The following is a 7,143-nucleotide window of genomic DNA, read 5'->3' as shown; positions in this document are numbered from 1 at the left end:
AAAGCCCCACACCACAAGACCCCGTTGGAATTTCTGCCCCCTCACCAACGCACACAAAAAGACCCTGAAGGGGGAGACTCTCTGCAGCAACACAAATGTTCACTGCATGTATCCGTCCCAGGAGCCATAGTTTGAGGACTCGTGATTTAGTGCAATATAAAAAATGCAAATAATTTTTCTGTGGACCACCACAATTTTCTCGTGGACCACACTAATTGGTGACTGCTGATGTAGACCACAGGTAGTATCAACATGACTTTGAAAGTTCTTTGGGCAATTATTATGGGTACCCTAACCTCTAAATAGTCTTAATTAGGAAGTGGAGGAGAAGAGAAGGACATCATGGATTTACAGATATTGCTGAACTTAAGGATGACCAATGGTGAAGGATGCTGAGACTTAAGCTCATCAAGATCTGGAGAACCTACCTGATAGATGATTACAAATGCCACTGAGAACTAATTTAGATAGAGGTTGTTTTTCTTTTTAATTGTTGTCTGGTTAGTCTTAAGCTTTTTTCAGTTAGTCACAATATGGCCAGGACTGAGTGCATGTGATAATTTTAAGAAAATATGGATGGGGGAGAGGAGTACAAATGCAACACTATTTCTTATTCTCCCTCTCAACAGCAGTTGGCAGCTTTAAAAAAATATTTTAAACCAATAGAATAGAATAGAATAGAAAAGAGAATAGAATAGAATAGAAAAGAGAATAGAATAGAATAGAATAGAATGAACAGAATAGAATAGAAAAGAGAATACAATAGAATAGAATAGAATGAATAGAATAGAATAGAATAGAACAGAACAGAACAGAACAGAACAGAACAGAACAGGTTTGTTGGCCAAGTATGATTAAACACACTTGTTTCTGGTACAAAAGCTCTCGTGTCCATGCAAAGCAACAGAGTAGTAATTATCATAATGATATATTAATAAGAGAGGGTGGTAAAGAAGATGAAATACTATGGCAGGGGTGTCAAACTCCAGGCGGGGTGCTTAAATCTGGCCCGCAGGGCCAGCCTGGAAATAGCAAAGGACTGGCCAGCGGTGCATCTGGCGGCCAAAATGGGGCGCAAGGGGGGCCTTGTGCTGCAGGAGGCATCCATCCTGTCTCCCTCCCCCTCCCGGCCCATGGAGAACTACCGGCCCTCGAAGAAATCCAGTTTGACACCCCTGTACTACGGCCATACAACATGGGTGAATATACTTAGAAATAAGATAGTGTTGTGAAGATTAGGCGTTCAGGTGAGTGAGGGCATGAGGGAAATATAACTGTCCCTGTGTCTAATTGTTTTGGCATCGAATGCCCCATATAGCTGCGTCCCAAAAGGGAGGAGTTGAAACAGCTTAAGTCCATGATGTGAGGGGTCTGTAGTAAGTTTCTCAGCTGCCCTTCTGACCAGTGCAATATGCAGATCTTCTGTGGAAGGCAGGGTGGTTGCAATTGGTTTTTTCTCCCCCTGCAGTAATCCTAACAGTCAAACACACACCCTCTTAGCTTTCCATTACTACAAAAAGGGTAAATGTTTAGCTCATTCTGATAACGCCGAGGAAACCAAACGTAACCTTTACTTTGGGCATGCTGAATAACGATAACCCGAATTCCAGAAAACTTCAGTTACACATAGTTTTGGAAGGGTGCATGTCTGACTAATTATTGTAGCACAATGATAATCTTGTTCTTGGTTTCATTTCTTTCTTTCTTTTTTTCTCTCTGCTAGACTTGTGCGATTATCTTTTGAAAATAAGAACCAAATGTTGTCTCTGGAAACGACACCCAGGATCAGGATGGAGAGTTTTTCCACCCACTTCTTGAGGAAACAGACTTCTTTTACATTGATTCAGAATGGAGCAATCCTTGATCTCCTGAACTAATCTTTGAAGGGATGTGGGAGGCATACAACTTACGACTTTGAATATAAAGTCCTTTCCCCTTGCTTAGCCGAAGGAAGATAAGGGACTGCATATGGACTTTGTTGGAACTCAGGCATTTGTAAGAAAATGTTCTCCATCTTTGGTTGTTTTTTTGGGGGGGGGGGACATTTTGCACATTTTGGCCCATAAAAGGCATGGGAGATGAGCTATCATTTCTTTCATCACGCCACATTCCATCAGGAACATTTTTCTCACATTTGAGGACCAAAGATGATGCAACCTCTCTAATAAGTTGAAAACAAAAGTCCCTCCACGTGTAACTTCCAATAAAATTGGAAATACAGCTGAGACATTTTGATGAAAAAAAAAGTAAGTTGAGGGACCACCTTCTCCCCAGTATACCTACCCATCTCATCAGATCTGGCAGGAATGTTATGGGTTCCATTTACTTAGGAAAATCATCTGATGGGACCCAGGAAGAGACCTTTTTCTATCGAGGTGTCTGTCCTTTGGAACAGGGGTCTCCAACCTTGTCAACTTTAAGACTTGTGGACTTCAATTCCCAGAATTCCTCAGCCAGCTTTGCTCATTGCTGGCTGAGGAATTCTGGGAGTTTCTGGCTTTGCTCAATGCTCATTGCTTTGCTGGCTGAGGAATTCTGGGAGTTGAAGTCCATAAGTCTTAAAGTTGACAAGGTTAGAGACCACTGCTTTGGAACATCTTTTCCCCAAAACTTAAATTGGGTCGTACTGCAGGAAGTTAGCACCCACCCTCTCCTAGGAAAATGAAATATTCTAGGATATATTAAAAAGGCAGAATATTTTATTTCCCTGGGTGACAAATGGAGAAACATGTTTTTTAGGCAGGAAACAGACTCATTCTTAATAGCCCCCACCATCCTCAATAGCCCACAGCAGATGTCAGCACTTAAGAGATAAAGAGGTAGCTAGATCTATTCATAGGCAAATGCTCTCACCCAAGATCCAACAAAGATAGGATTAGCCCTCTACCGATCTAGCAACAGAAATCACCACATGGCACCTGGGGAGATTGTATCACCTAGCAAGGCTCAACCAAGCTTGGGATTCAGGACAGCCTACAGAGTTGCCCCTGCCTGGCCCCATGGGAGTCTGACAACCAATCAGCATACAAGCTCAAATTCAAAGCCCAAGAGAGGGCATAAAGCCATGGCATCTCTCCCCTTTTTTCTGCTCAGGAACTCTACCCTGTTCATCAATAAACCTTCTTTCCAAGCAACTTCCATGAATCCAGTGTCTTTTTCCCCACTTGGAACTGAACCCAGGAGGATATTTTTTTTCAACACTACCATATCCTGTCCTCCTTCCAGACATAAAATTTGAGCCAATCCACCAAATTCTGCACTGACATGGCCTGCTCTTCTTATCAACTTAGCCACTGCCTGCATTCATGTCAGTCAAAGAGCTTCCTTGGAGATCACCAATAGCTCTTTCTCACCAGGGTCCACATGTAGCTGCAGCTGTCCTACCTATTGTGACCCAGGTCCAAGTAGGTAGTAATAAACTTAGTCCTGGAAAAACAAACTTTATTCGAACAGCTGGGAATTACTTCATTCCCAGCGTCATTCAACTCAAAGTAAAACAAATGCTTCCCAAAACAAATTCCTCAGTTGTTTCACAAACCTTAGTCCAATTAGGCAAACTGCCAAAGGCCCTTCCTGGCAAACGTCCAGAAGCCACAAAAACCAAGGCGTACACGAAGCAGAGGACGAAGCAGAAGACGCAGCTACAACGTTGTTTTCCGGCAAAGCTGAAACACCGGTGCTGGTCTGTTTTAAGCCTTATGGGAGGAGCCAATTATCTCTTGGCCCTACTCCCGAGTTGTCCTCTCTGCTTGAGCTGCTATTACCTTCTGGCAGCTCTTCTCATGCGTGCATTAGGAACAGGCTCCTCCTGTTTCTCTGCCTCACTACTATCAGTCTCTGGAGGCTCTGGAGTCCACACCTCACTCCCCGATGGCCCTGGCCTCACCTCAGCCTCATCACTGTCCCAACTCACGTTTCCAGCTCCGAAGGCTGCTGATGGACCACAACACTACCAAGTGGTTAGATGCCAGATTAGATTTCCAGTTTACTATTTGCTATGCCTTTTCCATGCACTTCATAATGTTGCCAGTTCTGAAAGGAAATAGCACCATAGGCATACAGGTAGTCCTTGATTTACAACCACAAAGGAGCCCCAAATTTGGACCAGTTGCCAAGCATCAGAATTGAGATCAATGATCATCGGGATGCTGCAAAGGTTGTAATTGTGAAAAACGATCATAAGTCATTTTTTTCAGTGCCATTGTACAGTCACTAAACAAACAGTTGTAAGTCGAGGACTACCTGTACTATTAGTGTTTCTACTACCGTTAATAAAATTCAGTGCATGATATACTGCGCAAGATGCTTGTTAAAGGCTCCACGTATTTATCAGCTACTTCATAAGCTAGCTAAAGTGCAAAAGGTTATAATACCAAAGCAAATGGAAATGTAGCGAGAAGGCCTTTCCATTAACTTATCCTCCTGGCTGAAAGTTTATTTTTATTTTTTCTTTCTGGACTTGTCCAACATTACCTTATAGTGGGATCGAGACAGACGTTACACCCTGGAAAGCAGCTGTGCCCTCAATAGTAAAGGCATATTTGTTTTTCTTTTTGGATTAAAAACAAGCTGCCGGGCATGTATTATTTTTGTTGGCATCACAAATGTGGCTTGAAACACATAATCCCCTAACATTCTCATGGTCCGACCAACAGCCACAATCGTTGGCTTCGTTCCTACAGGTTCTCTACAGCAAGGAGGCCCATTTCCATAAAATCTCATCTTCAGCCTTCCCTGCCATTCATTACTCTCCCAGGAAGGCCCCAGGACTGAAGGAGCTGACTTGAAGAACATATACCTGAGGCCACGCAGGTACCAACTTTGAATCCAGGTGAACTAAGGACGCAAGATCCTAGGTCCAACAACATGTCACAAATTAGGAAAAGGCGAACAAAGGAAGAGATGAGCAAAGGAAGAGATGCCATCTACTTGAAAGAAAGAAGCATGTTCAACCCAAAGCACCAGAAGACAAGACAAGAAACAATGGATGAAAACTAATCAAGGAGAGAAGCAACCTGGAATTAAAAGAGAAACTTTCTAACAGTGAGGACAACTAACCTGTGGAACAACTTGCCTCCAAAGTTGTGGGTGCTTCATCAATGGAGATTTTTAAGGAGAGACTGGACAGTCACTTGTCTAAAATGTTGTAGGGTCTCCTGTCTGAGCAGGGTATGGACTAGAACAGTGGTCACTAACCAGTTGTCCATGGACCACTGGTAGTCTGTGAGAAAATTTTTCTGGTCCGCAGAAAAATTTGTTTGCATTTTTTATATTGCACTAAGTCAGGGGTCCTCAAACTATGGCCCTTGGGCTGGATACATGCAATAAACGGTTGTGTTGCTGCAGAGAGTCTCCCCCTTTGGGATCTTTTTGTGAGGGTTGGAGGGGAGCAGAAATTTCAACTTGGGGTCTACTTCAGCCTCCTGGTGCAGGGCTTTGGGCAAAGGCTGGAGGGAAGTGCCGCTGGTGGCAAAGAGCTGGAGGGCCTTGTTCCAGTGGGACAGCATCATGGCCTGGAACTGGCTGACCATCTCAGCCCACTGAGCCTCCAGGCGCCGGTACCTGGCCTTGCACTCCCGCAGGTCTTCCCTCTGCTTGGAAAGCCTATGCTTCTAGTCCTCAGTGAGGTGCTTCTACTGAGCCTCCTTCTCAGCCAGATCCAATTTGAACTGAGCTCTTTTGCCACCTCTTTGTCATGGTGGCTGCTTAGCTCCAACAACTGCTTCCTGTTGGGGCCCTAAGGAGCCTGGGCGGGCAGGCGAGGAGGAGCTGGGAGAGGAGGGGCGAGTAGAGGCCTGCAAGGCGCCCCTTGACACAAGTGACATCGAGTTGGCCACGCCCACCCAGTCACATGACCACCTAACCACGCCCACCCAGCCGGTCATTAGGCAGATCATATTAGTGGCCCACGGGATTTAAAATTATGAATTTAGTGGTCCTTGAGGTCCGAAAGGTTGGTGACCGCTGGACTAGAAGATCTCCAAAATCCCTTTCAGCCCTATTCTGATTGATTGGTTGAAGCTCAAATCCAAGGCATCAGGAAAAAAAAATATGATCAGATTTCCTACCTGTGACTCTCTTCTATAGTTGAATTACTTGGATCCTTGGACAGGAAATGGACCATCTATGGAGCTTTGTGAAATTGCAATTTGTCACTTGAACTCTTTGGATTAGGTCTTTTGCTTGTTTTCCACACAGAAAGCTTTGTGTTTCAGTGTGCTTTTTGTTACATGGGTGAAAGATTTACAACTACAATAAATATCTTAAGTTTGTTATCAGTAGTTGGCTAGGGGTGTAACAGCAACCCCGGACAACAGATGTGTCTCTCTTGGAACTTTTGCAAATTATCACAACTTTTTCTTCCTGCCTTTTCTTTTTTGTGTTCCTATTATTAATCTTTAACAGGATTTATGGCATAGAGTCAGAGGAAAAAGATGTTTACAAAAGAATAGCGATAGGAGTCCAACAGCTCCCTGTAGAAAGAATAAAATAGACTAGAATGAAAAGTAAAGGTAATACATAGATATGGAGGTTCAATGCCCTTAACTAGGGTAAGGAGACTTTTAACAGGACCCGCAATTGAGCAAAACTTGGCTCCATTCCTGGAAATGTCAGTGGAGAAGTCAGCAAGTTAAAAGCAAATAATCTTGAGTTTTGGAAGCAGCCTGAATAGCAAATAAGCAGTGGGCTGAGAAACTTGTAGTGCCAAGCACAATAGAAGGGGCAATGAAATAAAACATGGTTTGCTGATTGGATTGCTGAGCTGAATCAGATGTCCAAACGTTTTGCATTAAAGCCGTCAACAAAAAAAAAGTTTCTTTCAATATATGAGACAAGAAAAAAGTCATCGGTCCATTAATGGGAGAAGATGGCAAGGAACCAGCAGCACGGAAAAAGCAGAATTGCTGGATTCATTCTTTGCATCTGTCTTGATGCAAAAGGGAAAAAAAAAACAGTTCAACCTACCAAAAGCCACACCGTAGGAGACAGAATAGGAATGCAAGTCACAACAGGCGAGAAATTGGAAGGGAACACCTATTCACGCTAAATGAGTTCAAATTGCCAGGACCATCCCAGAGTGGTTCCAATCTACACACAAAAAAAGGTGGGGGGAATGGATCCAGGAAACTACAGGCCAATCAG

Source organism: Ahaetulla prasina, chromosome 7 (genome assembly GCF_028640845.1).
Source record: "Ahaetulla prasina isolate Xishuangbanna chromosome 7, ASM2864084v1, whole genome shotgun sequence".
In the NCBI taxonomy this organism is placed as follows: Eukaryota; Metazoa; Chordata; class Lepidosauria; order Squamata; family Colubridae; genus Ahaetulla; species Ahaetulla prasina.
This window is presented reverse-complemented; position numbering follows the sequence as displayed.